At 40.8% G+C, this 16156-nt stretch overlaps 1 protein-coding gene across 8 annotated transcripts in view; it reads right to left on the bottom strand.

Moving 5' to 3' along the window:
- SLC6A14 (solute carrier family 6 member 14) overlaps positions 1–16156 on the bottom strand; it is a 433497-nt gene that overhangs the window by 395684 nt on the left and 21657 nt on the right. For 3 of the 8 annotated variants that reach the window (XM_070784019.1, XM_070784021.1, XM_070784022.1), the window contains exons 1-2: positions 15692–15881; positions 5568–5747 (exon numbers count right to left, since the gene is read on the bottom strand). The gene's annotated coding sequence lies outside the window, so the exon portion shown is untranslated. Of the gene's footprint in view, positions 1–5567; positions 5748–15691; positions 15883–16003; positions 16103–16156 lie in introns of those variants that run through there. The other 5 variants (XM_070784015.1, XM_070784014.1, XM_070784017.1 and 2 more) reach the window with 4 other exon arrangements.

The raw sequence follows: 16156 nt of genomic DNA, 5'->3' as shown, positions 1-16156 counted from the left end.
TGAATTCTTGGAAAATGTGCCACAGTGGATGATCCAAATCTTTTCTAGTTTCATTAAATTTCAAACCTTCCCCAGAGCTTTCATGATCAATGATCTGATTTCCTAGTCCACTGGGAAGATGTCAGCTTGTTCAACTTCACTTCGGTTGAGTCCAGCGCTCTGTGAACCTATGGACCATAGTCAGGCACCTCTGCCCATGGGATTCCCCAGGCAAGAATACTGGAGTGGGTTGCTGTGCTCTCCTCCAGGGAATCTTTCCAACCCAGGGATCAAACCTGCGTCTCTTAGGTTTACCTGCACTGGCAGGCAGGTTCTTTACCACAAGCGCCACCCTGTTCAACTTTACTACTATTAATGTCATGATTTCTCTGAATCCACATTCCCAGCTCCCCTCCTGAAATTAGCTTCTCCCTTGGGCCTCTTGAGCATAGTGCCTACACAAGCACACTGTCCACAATTTTCTAATGTAAACGTTTCATTGCTACCTTTGCAGAGAAGCACACAATCATTCTGCTTGCAATTTAAAACTAACCACACATAGAATCACACAAGCCTAAAATATGTAAGTGGGAAGAGGTCTTCTTAGAAATCCACTAATCTTGTCCTCCACATTTAATGATGAAGAAGCTAAGATCTAAGGAGTGTGACTTACTTAAAGCCAAGTCAATTAGTAACATTGCTGAGATCAGATCTTACTGCTTATCATTCTGTAACTATTACTATTGCTACTTCTTTTGCTTTTTACTGCTTCTTTAAATGATTCAGAAAAATAAAGGGATACAAATAGTCTCTGGGAGAACATAGACGGTTTCACTCTAAATATTGGTGAAAAGAATAAAGCATCAAACACTGTAATAATTTTGTTATTATTTTTAAGTGCTCCTTTCCCCAAAATATATCCTTACAGAAAGCTTTGACAGACACAGCCACAATTTGCTCCAGTCTTTGTGACTGGTCAAATTAATGTGCTACTTAAAATAAGAACAATAGATACATAAAGGTCTATTAATCTGAAAGCTTGCATTTTTTATCACCAATAAAACTGACAGCTTCATGCAAACATATGATGCTCAAGTTGTTAGAATTTATGCTCATGACAGAAAAATCAAAGACATTTCTTCAGAAACCCTTAAGTAATTTTTGTGGGGCTCTGTAATGTCTTGAGTGATAGAGGAAAAGTGATAATTTAATCTCCATGAAGAGTAAAATTTGAAGAAACAGCAAGATTAAAGCACTTTAGTCAGACAGATGAAAGCTAGAGTTTTTGGCTTCTGCTTCAATCCCTTTCCCTTCCACCAACAGGAAAGAAATACTATATTAAAGATTCATAGTATGTAGAAAGAAAAGGCATGACACTTTCAGTAGGATCTAGTATAACTGTAGCTATGCTTTCATGAAACAAGTAAAAGACAGTCTAGGTATTTACAAAGCTGGCAAATGCTCAAAAGCATTTGTGTAAGACATTAACATTTAAAAGAAAAGACAACCTCAAATTTCATCAAGCCTTATGAATTAGGAATATCATTTTGAAATATGCAGTAGAAAATCCGAAGAAGCTGAATGAGCTCACTCTAAGAAGAGGGTGTGAGGGGACTTGGCTTTCATTGCTATCAAGAAGAAGACCACAGAACATAGAACTAGACAGCCATCTCATGGATCTCCAAGGATCTACCCACTGTAAGCAAGTGAAAGCTGAAGGAATGCAATAGGGATGTATTGAGGTTGATTGCTTCTAATCATATCCTTTCGACAACCTACTTTTATTTCATTTCATTATTACTTTAATATGGCTAGTGTTTGTCTTTTATAAGTATTGAAGGTGAAGAGGAAGGTATATACATTACAGTAAGTTTAATTTACAGGGAAAAGAAATTTCAGAGGTTATGTTTTGCTTCCAGAAGTATAAAATACTGCATAACTGAAACAATATTTAAAAGGTCTTGCAAAAGAGAAAGGAGAAGAGGTGTGATAAAATTTAGACTATTTTAATCTAACATTTAATAATTCTTATCATTTTTTAAAATGTTTATTTCCTTCAAATTTTGACTAGTCCACACAAGAATTCATTAAAATTAAACAAAAGTGATTAGAAATTATAACATTAAATCCTACCCCTTAGGTGGCTGCCACCATCCTATAATTATTCTATGCAGGGTATCATTTGTTTTACTGTGGTAAAGTATATTGATGGGAGTTTAGGACATGATATCCTAAAATACGATACACTGACAATATTGAATATTTTAAGTTGAAGAGGTTTGAGAAAAGGTAGAAACAAAATGGCCTCTTTGACCACCTCTCTGACATGCTTTTCTCCCCTGAAACAGGAAATAAAACCTTTATGTGACAAGTACCCTTCTTATATTTAGAGGAAGTGTTAGTCACTCAGTTGTGTCTGACTCTCTGTGACCCATGGACTGTAGACCTCTCTGTCCAGGAGGAATTCTCCAGGCAAGAATACTGGAGTGGGTAGCCAATCCCTTCTCCAGAGGATCTTCCCAAACCAGGGATCGAATCTGGGTCTCCTGAATTGCAGGTGGATTCTTTACCATCTGAGCCACCAGGGAAGCCCAAACCTGAAGGAAAGGAGCATCTTTATCCCAATTAGAAGGGACACCAAGAAGAATCCAAACAAAGAACCCTTGTTCTTGATGAAACAACCCCCATTTACTAGAGTTACCTCATTTTCCTTAATCTATCATATTCCTCCATGATTTTCCATTCTTTCTCACACCTAGCATAAACTACACAAATCTAACCATATCCTCAGGTCTTCATTTTCTTATGAAGACTCCCATCTCACATAAACCTTCTGCCAAATAAATCTGTATGCTTTTCTCCTGTCCATCTGTCTTTATCAGTTTCATTTTCAGACCTAGCCAGGGACCTTAAGAAGGTTGAAAAAAAAACTTTTTTGTTTTCCTACAATACATAACATAAAATTGACTGTTTTGTAGATGATCATGTTATGTTTATTGCCATTAAAGAGAAATTGGCCTATTCCACACACAAATCATAAGCCACCACATACTCTTTCCTTAGCCAACTTGTTGAACTCAACTTTAGGCTTGTTGAGGACCATAAGCAAGCATCCATAAATATATTTTAAGCACATTTTTACCATTTTTAAATGATTAAGTATTTTTCAACTTTTATGAATACAAAATTCTATAAAATTTCTTTTAAGATTTGTTATGGGTAGAAATATGCCAGGGACTCCAAATTTACTAGGATTAACATTCAAAATACCTAAAATGAAAGCATTGATAGGAGAATATATCATAACACTCATTAATATGAGAATCCTACAGAAGATTTTACTTGAGTAATATTTGATCTGGGGCGTAAAGTATCAAAAACATAAGAAAGAAATTTCTTAGACATATTCAAATAAACCAGGGTCAAGTTTTTTCCCAACATATGTAATTTTCATAATAATAAAGTATCCCTAGTTCAGCATGAAACAAAGAACTAGAGAACCTCTCTGTAGGAAAATTTAGTTCTCTTTACATTTATACCAAGGGAAGCAAAAAGTTTTAGGGGTGTTTGGATGTGTTTATTATTCTTAGGGTGGCAGTCACATCTCAGGTGAAACATGTCAATAGTTATCAAATTGTACAATTCAAACAGGACACTTTATCTTCTGTCAATTATACTCCTACTAATAAAGCCCAAAAGGAACAAATCTGTGTGTCCAGGGCAAAGTAACCAAGAAGGAAAGAGGTTGAGTAATCAGGGCAAAGAGTAGCCAAATCTTGTTCATTGCTGACCATGCTTGGTGAATGTTTTCATTCTCATTTCAGTGAGAAATTATTGGAGAGTTCCAGGCATGGGTCGGATATGACTTGAATTATGGAAGGCACTAAAATGACAGATGTGTGAAACTGGAAAAGACAGTGACCTCCCTAAGTCCAGGTGCTCTTAAGACAGGGCCATAGGTCCTTAAACTTCCTAAAGTAGCTGCTAATTGTATACATATGTACGGATACACATTTTTAAAAATTAATTTCCATACTATTCATCAGCTTCTCAAAAAGGAATTTGACAACAAAACGCAGGAATTTTTCATTTACTTACTCGTAAATTAGGTGAAGATATCAAAACCTGGAGAAGTAAAAGGATTTGTTCAAAACTGAGGTCACAGGTTGATAAGGTCATAAGGGGTTTATGAAGCTGACCACCTTCTCTCTCCTCCCCTCATCTCTCCCTGCCCCAACTGCTGATTCACAGAACATAGATGTCATATAAAGCTAGGATACAGCATATGAAGTCAAAGTCTTCTGAATGCTCACCCTCACCCATATCAACAGGAGAGTGTGCCAATGATACGGTCCATAAGAGGTGATAGGCCAGTACAACTACTGGAAAACAGTCCCTTATGAGTCCCCCATTAAACTAGTATAACTTTCTAAATCACCTGTGTGTGTATTACTATTAGAATCACAAACAGTACATCACAAATAATAACCTATTCCTCTTTCAATAATACTGAGCATGCCCTAAGCTATAAATCAGAAGAATAATACAGAACAGGCATTTGACAATTCTAGTTTCTTCCTATAGGAAAAGGAAAAGTGAAGTTGCTCAGTCGTGTTTGACTCTTTGCAACCCCATTGACTGTAGCCTATCAGGCTCCTCCGGCCATGGAATTTTCCAGGCAAAAGTACTGGAGTGGATTGCCATTTCCTTCTCCAGAGGATCTTCCCAACCCAGGGATCGAACCCGGGTCTCCCACACTGCAGGCAGACGTTTTACTGTCTGAGCCACCAGGGAAGCCCTGTTTCTTCCTATAAGGAAACAACAAATGAATTTTTGCTGTATCCATCCCAATAGAGATTTCAATAATGTATAAACAATGCTTCTTAACTAGGAGGCACTACAGAAAAGTACATTTTACATGGGAAATTTCACATCATCCTTCAGAGATTCCAACATAGAATGACAGGTTCTTTCTTCAGCAACCCAGGGAACAAACAGTTTAACCTCAAATTTCTTACTAGCTCTAGGATTTGTGAAACTATCAGGTTATTTTGATAGCTTTAAAAGGTCTCAGGTTACTGAAATAACCCTGCCTTTTTCAGTCTAAGCATTAAGAATGTACCACCATGGAACCAGTATAAATTGGATTAAAACACTTCAGAAAGTCATCTTTGGAAAAAGCATGGGAATAAAACAAAAGGTACACCTGGGAGTTCGCTTCCATACCTATCAGATGTGTGAAATTGGCTACAGTAAAATAATGGCCTTTTCTGGGCTTTGAGTTTAAACTGAGTTCAAGGGTGTTGGAACTTACAAATAGGCTGATATTTGAACCACACAGGTAGAAAGAACTCTTCTGATCATTACAATGAACAATTATAGCGACTAAGTATACATGAATACCCCTGGAGAAGGAAATGGCAACCCACTCCAGTATTCTTGCCTGGAGAATCCCATGGACAGGGGAGCCTGGTGGGCTATACAGTCCATGGAGTCACAAAGAGTCAGACACGACTGAAGTAACTTAGCACATACATGAACACACTACTAACCAGACACTAACAGAGGAAATTTGGTTAGAGACTTACCTTGAGAGGAGCCTACTGTACAGAAGGGGGAAACAGGATCAAAGCACAACTGAGGCCTGTATTCCATACCTATCAGAAGTGTGAAGTCAGTGTCCGCTCTTCGTCTGTGCTTGCACTCTGGGTCCAAACCAAGGCAATGTATAAGCTGTTGATCAAGCCCTTTGATTTTCTTAACTGCACCTGAAAAGAAAGAAAATACTGTTGAATACCTTTGCAACAGATACAAATTCATTTCCCTGAGTAGGAATTCAGCAAGAAAAACATAAGAAACAAAACAAAAACATACCAGTATTCTAGTTCTGTTAAAAAAAAAATCCAACTGGAAACTACTTACCCTTAGGAGAAATAAGCCTAAATGTACAGATGGTCTGGACTTTACACTACAAACCCATTGTGATATAACCCACTGTGACCATTTAGTCACTCCATAGACTAATTTTCTGGGATTGAGGTTTGTCGTCATACTGATGAACCTTTCTGCTTACCTAAACTATTGGCCCTGAGGTTCCTGAAATGAATAACCTGTTAGTCCTGCATCCACAGATACACAAACATTCTCCTGCTTATAACTTATTGATTCCCATGAGAGATGAGTGTCCTCGCACAAGGGACAAATGACTGGGGTTTGTGCAGCACTCTCAGTCACTTAGCTAGAAACAAGTTACAAAACTGGAAGAAGTCACTTAAGTAAGATGCTCTGTAGAGACCAATCTCTATACCTGTTTCAAAAGGATCCATATTACAGGAGTATACACTTTGTGTGCATGGCTAGAACCTGGATTCATTTAAAGTGGCAAAGGTCTTCAACCATACCCTAATTATGTGAATCATCAAGGTAATTCAGGCCCTAACCCTGACCAATAACAAACTGACAGAATACATAACAGCTCCTCTTGCTTCAAAACTGGAGGGTAAATGACTATTTGTATTCATAACTATCTAAATGATCTAACAGCATAACTTCATAAGCGGCACACAGGATATGATCCTCACAGGATGATGCCCCAGATTTCCACAGGGACATCCCCACACCACCTGGTCACTTCCTCAGGACTTTATGTCCCCTTCTCAGGGAGGCCCTGGCCAGACAACCTACCTGCAAGTGCAGGTCCCTCCCCCTCCTCATGCCCAATTCCCCTTCTCTGCTTTTCTGTGGTGACAGCAGATGTCATTATCTATCAGAATACACCTGTATCTCATTGAACTTACTTTTCAGTATCCCCCACTAGAATGTGAGCCCCATGCGAAGAGGGATTTATGTCTCTTTTGTGTCTGTATTTCCAGCATGAGGAAGAGTAGCTGGCCCATAGTAGGTGCTCAGCATATGATGAAGGTTACCTTTGGCCACCAGCCCTAAAAGTTCATGGTATTCTCAGAGCTGACCCTGTTAAATGTACATTATGTATCCTCCAGAACTTCTCCATATTTACATTCTCACACAGGGATCATTAGAAATAGATACTCTACACTATAATTAAGCAGTTGAATAATTCTACACTATTTAAAAATCACCTGTTTCCAGTCCTAACTGGAGATACAGCCAACTACATCTTGATAATGAAACCAGAATCAACTCCTTCAGGTTGGTATTTTCACCCATATTACTCAATAGCATACTCAAAACACAATGACTTATCAGTTTTGTTTGCATAGTTGCTTTTGGATAGTTTTAGCTCTTTATCATGAATCATTTCAAACAAAGAATATATGAATTCTATATGTCAGTCAAGCAGTTTTAACAATCAACATTTTGTCAAGTTTTTTTTTTTTTCCCCAGCATATTCCAAAGCATATTCCAGGTATTTTATGATACCATGTCTAAACCTAAAGAAGTTATTTCCTCCACATGTGGTGGTGGTGGCTTAGTCATTAAGTTGTGTCTGACTCTTATGACCCCACGGACTGTAGCCTGCCAGTCTCCTCTCTCCATGGGATTCTCTAGACAAGAATACTGGAGTGGGTTGCCATTTCCTTTTCCAGGTAATGTTCCCAACCCAGGAATTGAATCAGGGTCTCCTGCATTGCAGGCATATTCTTTACCAACTACGAGGGAAGCCCTTCCTCCACATACTCTACTGTAACATAAATTACAACAAATAGGACTTTAAAATATATAACCAAAATACTATTACTACATCTAAGAAAAATTACAATTATTCCCTAATGCAACTATCCATGTCCAATATAGCTATTTGACCTAAATATCTCTCTTAAATTTGATTTGTTCTTAGGATCTGAACAGGTAACTTACATAGCACTAACTGAAATAGGACTTAGTCTTTTTTTTTCACCAATAACAGCCCCTGCTCCTCTTTTTTTGCTATCCTTTTGATGAAAAGACTGAATTATTTGTCCCGTAGAATTACTCACATTCTGTATTTATATGCATCCTGTCCTGAACAGGTTCCATTAGAAACAGAACATCCTGTAGTGAGATCTATGAACTTGGTTAAATTCAGGCTCAGTTATTTTAGCAGGAACATTTTAGATGTGATGCTTCGTACCCCTATTGTATCATATCTGAACAGCCACGTTGTATCCCACACTTTGATGTAAAAGTTGACCAGTGGGTTGTAGTATTCTAACCTTAATTCACCCACATTATAAAATTTCCCATCGATCTTTTACTGAAATTTTATTAAATGTACACATTGATTTACTATTTAAATTTTTGATATGCTCGTCACATACCATATGGACTTCCCTGGTGGCTCAGATGGTAAAGCGTCTGCCTACAATGCAGGAGGCCTGGGTTCAATCCCTGGGTCAGGAAGATCCCCTGGAGAAGGAAATGGCAACCCATTCCAGTATTCTTGCCTGGAAAATCCCATGGATGGAAGAGCCTGGTAGGCTACAGTCCATGGGGTCGCTAGGAGTCAGACACGACTAAGTGACTTCACTTTCACTTTCACATACCATATAATTCACAATATTAAAATGTACTGGTTACTGATTTTTAGTATTTTCAGAAAATTGTGGATCCATGACCACAATAAATTTTAGGACATTTTAAAGTCTATGGGTGGGTGGGTTAGTCACTTAGTCTTGTCCGACTCTTTGCAACCCCAGGAACTGTAGCCCATCAGGCTCCTCTATCCGTGGGATTCTCCAGGCAAGAATACTGGAGTGGATTGGCAGTCGCTTCTCCAGAGGATATTCCCAACCCAGAAATCGAACCCAGGTCTCCTGCATTGCAGGCAGATTCTTTACCATCTGAGCTACAGGGAAGATCTTGGCCAGGGTGAAAGTGAAAGTGAAGTCACTCAGTCGTGTCCGACTCTTTGTGACCCCATGGACTGTAGCCTACCAGGCTCCTCCGTCCATGGGATTTTCCAGGCAAGAATACTGGAGTGGGTTGCCATATATAGACTTATATAATAAGTCTATACTTATTATCAATGACTGCCTATTCTCCTGATGGGACTGATAACCCACCAAATGGTACAAAGATTAAGTTCAAATTGAAAACATCTGAGCTACAAGAGAGGCAGTGAAGTGAAAGTTGCTCAGTTGTGTCTGACTCTTTCTGACCCCATGGACTATATAGTCCATGGAATCCTCTAGGCCAGAATGGAATGCGTAGCCTTTCCCTTCTCCAACCCAGGGATTTAACCAGACCTCCCACATTGCAGGCAGATTCTTTACCAGCTGAGCCAAAAGGGAAGCCCAAGAATACTGGAATGGGTAGACTATCCCTTCTCCAGCAGATCTTCCCAACCCAGAAATTGAACCGGGGTCTCCTGCATTACATTCAGATTCTTTACAAACTGAGCTATCAGGAAGCCCTTGAGAGAGGCAGAAATAAGTCATTTCTGAACTTGCCTTATCTGACTAAAGCTGAACTTTGTAGGAGACAGCTGCTACAACCCCACCCACATTGCCAGGAGGTGGGAGTAGGGGGTGGGGATGTGTGTCTCTAATCAGGGAGGCCTGAACTGGGATATTGGTTTAGTGGTTTAATTGCTAAGTCCTGTCTGACTCTTTGTGACCCCATGGATTGTAGCCTGCCAGGCTCCTCTATCCATGGGATTCTCCAGGCAAGAATCTGGAGTGTGTTGCCATCTCCTTCTCCAAGGGATCTTCCTGACACAGGGATCAGACTCAGGTTTCTTGCATTGAAGGTGGAGTCTTTACTGACTGAGCCACCAGGGAACATTTCAAGATTGCATAAATAAGCCTCATCAGATGCTTCCATCCTTTAAAGTTCTAATCCACCAAACCCCTTGAAAAGTTGGTATATAAACCCCTATCTCTAGCCTATTAGGGAGCCTCTTCACTTGAAAGTTCCTACATAGTTAATAAATGTTCCTCCTATTAATTTACTGTTAATTAATTTTCAGGCCCTAAGCCAGTTGAGTCTAAGATGGTAGAGAAAATGTTTTCTTCCCAACAGTCCCTCTCACAAGCCCCTGAAAACCACAAATTGATTTTTTAATTTCTGTAGATGTGTCTGTTCTGGATATTTTAAGTGAATGAGATCTTACAAAATGTGTTCTTTGCTGTCTAGCTTTTTTCATCTATCATTCATATTTCACTATGTATCACTACTTCATTTCATATTATAGCTAAATAAAAATCCATGGTAGGGGTATATAGCACATTTTGCATAAAATTCAACAGTCAGTGGACATGTGGGTTGTTTCCATTTTGGCTTTGTGAATAATGCAGCCATAAACATTCACGTACAAGTTTCTGTTTGAACGTTTGTTTTAAATTCTCAGGGATATATATCTAGGAATGAAATTGCTGTTGATGTGGTCACTCTAGGTTGAAATTTTGGTGGAAGTACCAAACTACTTTCTATAGTGTACCCACCATTTTACATTCTCATATGGCGGCGTATGAGGGTTTCAATTTCTGCATATCCTTATTTCACTAATTTTCATCTTTAAAATTAGAGCTGCCCTGGATATAAAATTAACACACAGAAATCCCTTGCATTCCTATACACTAACAATGAGAAAACAGAAAGAGAAATTAAGGAAACAATTACATTCACCATTGCAATGAAAAGAATAAAATATTTAGCAATAAATCTACCTAAAGAAACAAAAGAACTACATATACAAAACTATAAAACACTGATGAAAGAAATCAAACATGACACAAAGATGGGGAGATATACCATGTTCATGGATCAGAAAAATCAACATAATGAAAATGAGTATCCTACCCAAAGCAATCTATAGATTCAGTGCAATCCCTATCAAGCTACCAATGGTATTTTTCAGAGAACTAGAACAAATAATTTCACAATTTGTATGGAAATACAAAAAACCTCGAAAAGCCAAAGCAATCTTGAGAAAGAAGAATGGAACTGGCGGAATCAACCTGCCTGGCTTCAGAATATACGACAAAGCTACAGTTATCAAGACAGTATGGTATGACACAAAGACAGAAATATAGATCAATGGAACAAAATAGAAAGCCCAGAGATAAATACATGCACCGATGGACACTATCTTTGACAAAGGAGGCAAGAGTATACAATGGAGAAAAGACAATCTCTTTAACAAGTGGTGCTGGGAAAACTGGTCAGTTCAATTCAGTTCAGTTGCTCAGTCGTGTCCGACTCTTTGCGACCCCATGAATCACAGCACGCCAGGCCTCCCTGTCCATCACCAACTCCCAGAGTTCACTCAGACTCACGTCCATCGAGTCAGTGATGCCATCCAGCCATCTCATCCTCTGTCGTCCCCTTCTCCACCTGCCCCCAATCCCTCCCAGCATCAGAGTCTTTTCTAATGAGTCAACTCTTCGCATGAGGTGGCCAAAGTACTGGAGTTTCAGCTTTAGCATCATTCCTTCCAAAGAAATCCCAGCACTGGTCTCCTTCAGAATGGACTGGTTGGATCTCCTTGCAGTCCAAGGGACTCTCAAGAGTCTTCTCCAACACCACAGTTCAAAAGCATCAACTAGTCGGTGCTCAGCTTTCATCACAGTCCAACTCTCACATCCATACATGACCACTGGAAAAACCATAGCCTTGACTAGACGGACCTTTGTTGGCAAAGTAATATCTCTGCTTCTCAGTATGCTATCTAGGTTGGTCATAACTTTTCTTCCTAGGAGTAAGCGTCTTTAATTTCATGGCTGCAATCACCATCTGCAGTGATTTTGGAGCCCAAAAAAATAAAGTCTGACACTGTTTCCATGGTTTTCCCATCTATTTCCCATGAAGTGATGGGACCAGATGCCATGATCTTTGTTTTCTGAATGTTGAGTTTCAAGCCAACTTTTTCACTCTCCTCTTTCACCTTCATCAAGAGGCTTTTTAGTTCCTCTTCACTTTCTGCCATAAGATTGGTGTCATCTGCATATCTGAGGTTATTGATATTTCTCCCCACAATCCTGATTCCCGCTTGTGCTTCTTCCATCCCAGTGTTTCTCATGATGTACTCTGCATATAAGTAAATAAGCAGGGTGACAATATACAGCCTTAACGTACTCCTTTTCCTATTTGGAACCAGTCTGTTGTTCCATGTCCAGTTCTAACTGTTGCTTCCTGACCTGCATACAAATTTCTCAAGAGGCAGGTCAGGTGGTCTGGGATTCCCATCTCTTTCAGAATTTTCCACAGTTTATTGTGATCCACACAGTCAAAGGCTTTGGCATAGTCAATAAAGCAGAAATAGATGTTTTTCTGGAACTCTTTTGCTGTTTTGATGATCCAGCGGATATTGGCAATTTGGTTTCTGGTTCCTCTGCCTTTTCTAAAACCAGCTTGAACATCTGGAAGTTCATGGTTCACATATTGCTGAAGCCTGGCTTGGAGAATTTTGAGCATTACTTTACTAGCGTGTGAGATGAGTGCAATTGTGCGGTAGTTTAAGCATTCTTTGGCATTGCCTTTCTCTGGGATTGGAATGAAAACTGACCTTTCAACCACTTGTAAAAGAATGAAACTAGAACAGTTTCTAGCACCATACACAAAAATAAACTCAAAATGGATTAAAGATCTAAACGTAAGACCAGAAACCATAAAACTCTTGGAGGAAAACACAAGCAAATCACCCTCTGACATAAATCACAGCAGGATCCTCTATGATCCACCTCCAAGAGTAATGGAAATAAAAGCAAAAATAAACAAATGGGACCTAATTAAACTTAAAAGCTTTTGCACAACGAAGGAAACTATAAGCAAAGTGAAAAGACAGCCTTCAGAATGGGAGAAAATAATAGCAAATGAAGCAACTGACAAAGAATTAATCTCAAAAATATACAAACAGCTCCTGCAGCTCAATTCCAGAAAAATAAACGACCCAATCAAAAAATGGGCCAAAGAACTAAACAGACATTTCTCCAAAGAAGACATACAGATGGCTAACAAACACATGAAAGGATGTTCAACATCACTCATTATCAGAGAAGTGCAAATCAAAACCAGAATGAGGTACCGTCTCAAGCCAGTCAGAATGGCTGCTATCAAAAAGTCTACAAACAATAAACGCCAGAGAGGGTGTGGAGAAAAGGAACCCTCTTACACTGTTGGTGGGAATGCAAACTAGTACAGCCACTATGGAGAACAGGGTGGAGATTCCTTAAAAAACTGGAAATAGAACTGCCATACGACCCAGCAATGCCACTGCTGGGCATCCACACCAAGGAAACCAAAATTGAAAGAGACATGTGTGTCCGAATGTTCATCACAGCACTGTTTACAATAGCCAGGACATGGAAGCAACCTAGATGTGCATCAGCAGATGAATGGATAAGGAAATTGTGATACATATACACAATGGAATATTACTCAACCATCAAAAAGAATGCATTTGAATCAGTTCTAATGAGGTGGATGAAACTGGAACCTATTATACAGAGTGAAGTAAGTCAGAAAGAAAAACACCAATACAGTATACTAATGCATATATATGGAATTTAGAAAGATGGTAAAGATGGCCCTATATGCGAGACAGCAAAAGGGACACAGATGTACAGAACAGTCTTTTGGACTTTGTGGGAGAAGGTGAGGATGAGATGATTTGAGAGTGTAGTGTTGAAATGTCTATATTATCATATGTGAAGGGGATCACTGTTCCAAGTTCGAGGCATGAGACAAGGTGCTCAGGGCTCGTGCACTGGGGTGACCCTGGGGGATGAGATGGGGAGGGAGGTGGGAGGAGGGTTCTAGATGGGGAACACATGTGCACCCATGCCTGATTCATGTCGATGTTTCATAAAAACCACTACAGTATTTTAAAGTTATTAGCCTCTAATTAAAATAAATAAATTAATTTTCTAAAAAAAATAATAACATGAAAGAAGCCTGAAAAAAATAATTAGAGCTGCCCTGGTAGATGTGAAGTTGTATCTCTTGGGATTTTCATGTTGATTTCTCCAATGATTATTGATGTTGAACATCTTCTCTTGTGCTCAGTGGCCATTTGCATGGAGAGAGCAGTGGATCTGCACCATGAGAGCCTCCCCCTCCATGTGTGAACCAGGTGGCAAAGCCACGTAGCCTCTTTGGACCTCAATTTCCAGGCACAGTGAGTAGTTATTTAATCTGTTCATGCAGGGAAGGGACACAGAAAAAAAGAATTTGACTTGGATCTCCATGTGGAGAAACAGCCACTTCTACCTAGAGTGAAGGAAAAGAAACTCATGGAGGAATCCAGAGGGGCAGCTAAGATCCAGAGCCCAGAGGCTGGTCAGGTAATTCCACCTGGAGAGGACGTGGACACTCCCTTCCCTTTCCACCCTCAACAAGGTACGTAAATTGAAGCAGGGCATGAACCCCTCCCTTCACTCCTTAGGAGTTGAAAGTGGCTGGATTTTGTGAAATTTCCTTTGTTGACCTGAAACGCAAGGAGGCAGCTGACTGGACAGAACTAAGCACCTCAGGGTCCTCATTGTCCTCCTTTCTGCCCTGGAAATTCCCACCACCTCTGCCCAAAAACAGGGAATGGGGGCATAAAGGGGCCAAGAGTCAGATCCTGAGTTAAGATTGGTACTAGCCAGAGAGCAAGTGGTCTTGGGGGCCCTGAGCCTGTGCAGGTCCTGTGTGGGGAGCAGAATGGGGGCAGGAAATCCTGAGGCATTAGGGGTAGGCAGCAGGTCAGTTGTGCTGCCCGGCAGTCGGTGCAGAGCTCATGGGTTTACTTCAATTGTTTCTTTGAAGGGTGGTTACACTGGGGAATAGATCTGGGTAGGGATAAGTTCAGTTCTCCCTTGAAAAACTTCTGTATTTGTGAAGATGTTTTTCCTTAAAGAATAATCAAGCTTGAATTACATTTGTCGATGGAAATAACCAGCTAATAAGACCATCTTCACAGTCTTGATCCTTTTAGCCACCAAAATGCTGCAGGTTACTCAAGCTCCAAGATACCATTGTTTCTAAAGACAATCTTTATTTGTATTAATCTCCCGCTTTCTAAGCTCCACTAAGCCCTCTCTAAGGAACAAGGTACCAGGTGGACACAGTTCAGTTCAGTCGCTCAGTTGTGTCCGACTCAGGTGGACACAAGCCCCGATTTAATATCTGTCATCTCTGAGTGGAGGCATTATCTGTTACCTTCCTTTTTTCATCTGGGCTACTTGTGTTTCCTCTGCCTTGCTTAAGTCACTTCAGTCGTGTGGGACTCGGTGCAACCCCATGGACTGTAGCCCGTCAGGCTCCTCTGTCCATGGGATTCTTCAGACAAGGAGGCTGGAGGCTGGAGTGGGTTGCCATTTCCTTCTCCAGGGGATCTTCCCAACTCAGGGATTGAACCCCCGTCTCCTGCACTGCAGGCGAATTCTATACCGCTGAGCCACCGGGGAAGCCCATGTTCTCCTTTAATTGAAAGTTATTTCGCTAGAGGAGAATGTAACTTTCCTCCACAGGAAAAATTAGTCAAGGCACCCGTCAGGCAGGAATAACCTGTTTGTCGCTGCGACTCTCAGACACATAACATCCCCCGCATCTAGCCGGTGTGGACACCACCTGAGATAACCCCAGGAAAAGGTGCTTAAGAGGTAGAGGCTCCCTAACAGGCCCTTGACAAAGAGCAGGAAGTGACCGGGCACAAGGAGCGTCTCCTCTTGGGGCTCTGCCTCTCACTTGAGGAGGGATAATTCAAGTAATAATAACCTCAAGCATATGACGTATACAAACTTGTAACATCGTTTGATATTGTACTTACTTAAACTTTTTTCCTCTAGTTTTGCGACTGTCGAATGGTAAAATTTCCTTTTTTCCATTCCTTCACTTTCGTCGCTGGCGGCATGAACCCTACAAGGGAGACAAGTGGGCTCGCGTGAGGTTTCCTGTCACCTTTCCAATCTCACCTCTCGCAGTCTCACTCCTGGGACCAACTGAGGCTGTCTCAGCCCTCCCCTGGGCGGGGCCAACAGCGAGGAACCTGATTCTCAACCCCTCCTTCGTCGGCGCCCCCACCTCCAGTGCGTCTCCAAGGAGACGCCCACGACGCGGGGCGAGGATCAACCCCTCCCACCTCAGCACTCTACCTCCCTTGCGTCTCCGAGGAGACGCCCACGACGGTGGGCCGGGGCGGCGAGTGGGGAATGGGGTCGTAATGGCGGGGTGACGCGGGCGACGCTTTACGGCAATGGTGAGCAGGGTCGCAGTCGAACCTCGCCAGCTATCG

Source organism: Bos indicus, chromosome X (genome assembly GCF_029378745.1).
Source record: "Bos indicus isolate NIAB-ARS_2022 breed Sahiwal x Tharparkar chromosome X, NIAB-ARS_B.indTharparkar_mat_pri_1.0, whole genome shotgun sequence".
NCBI classification, from domain to species: Eukaryota; Metazoa; Chordata; class Mammalia; order Artiodactyla; family Bovidae; genus Bos; species Bos indicus.
Note: the sequence above shows the minus strand (reverse complement) of the source record. Positions and strands in the feature narration are given on the sequence as shown.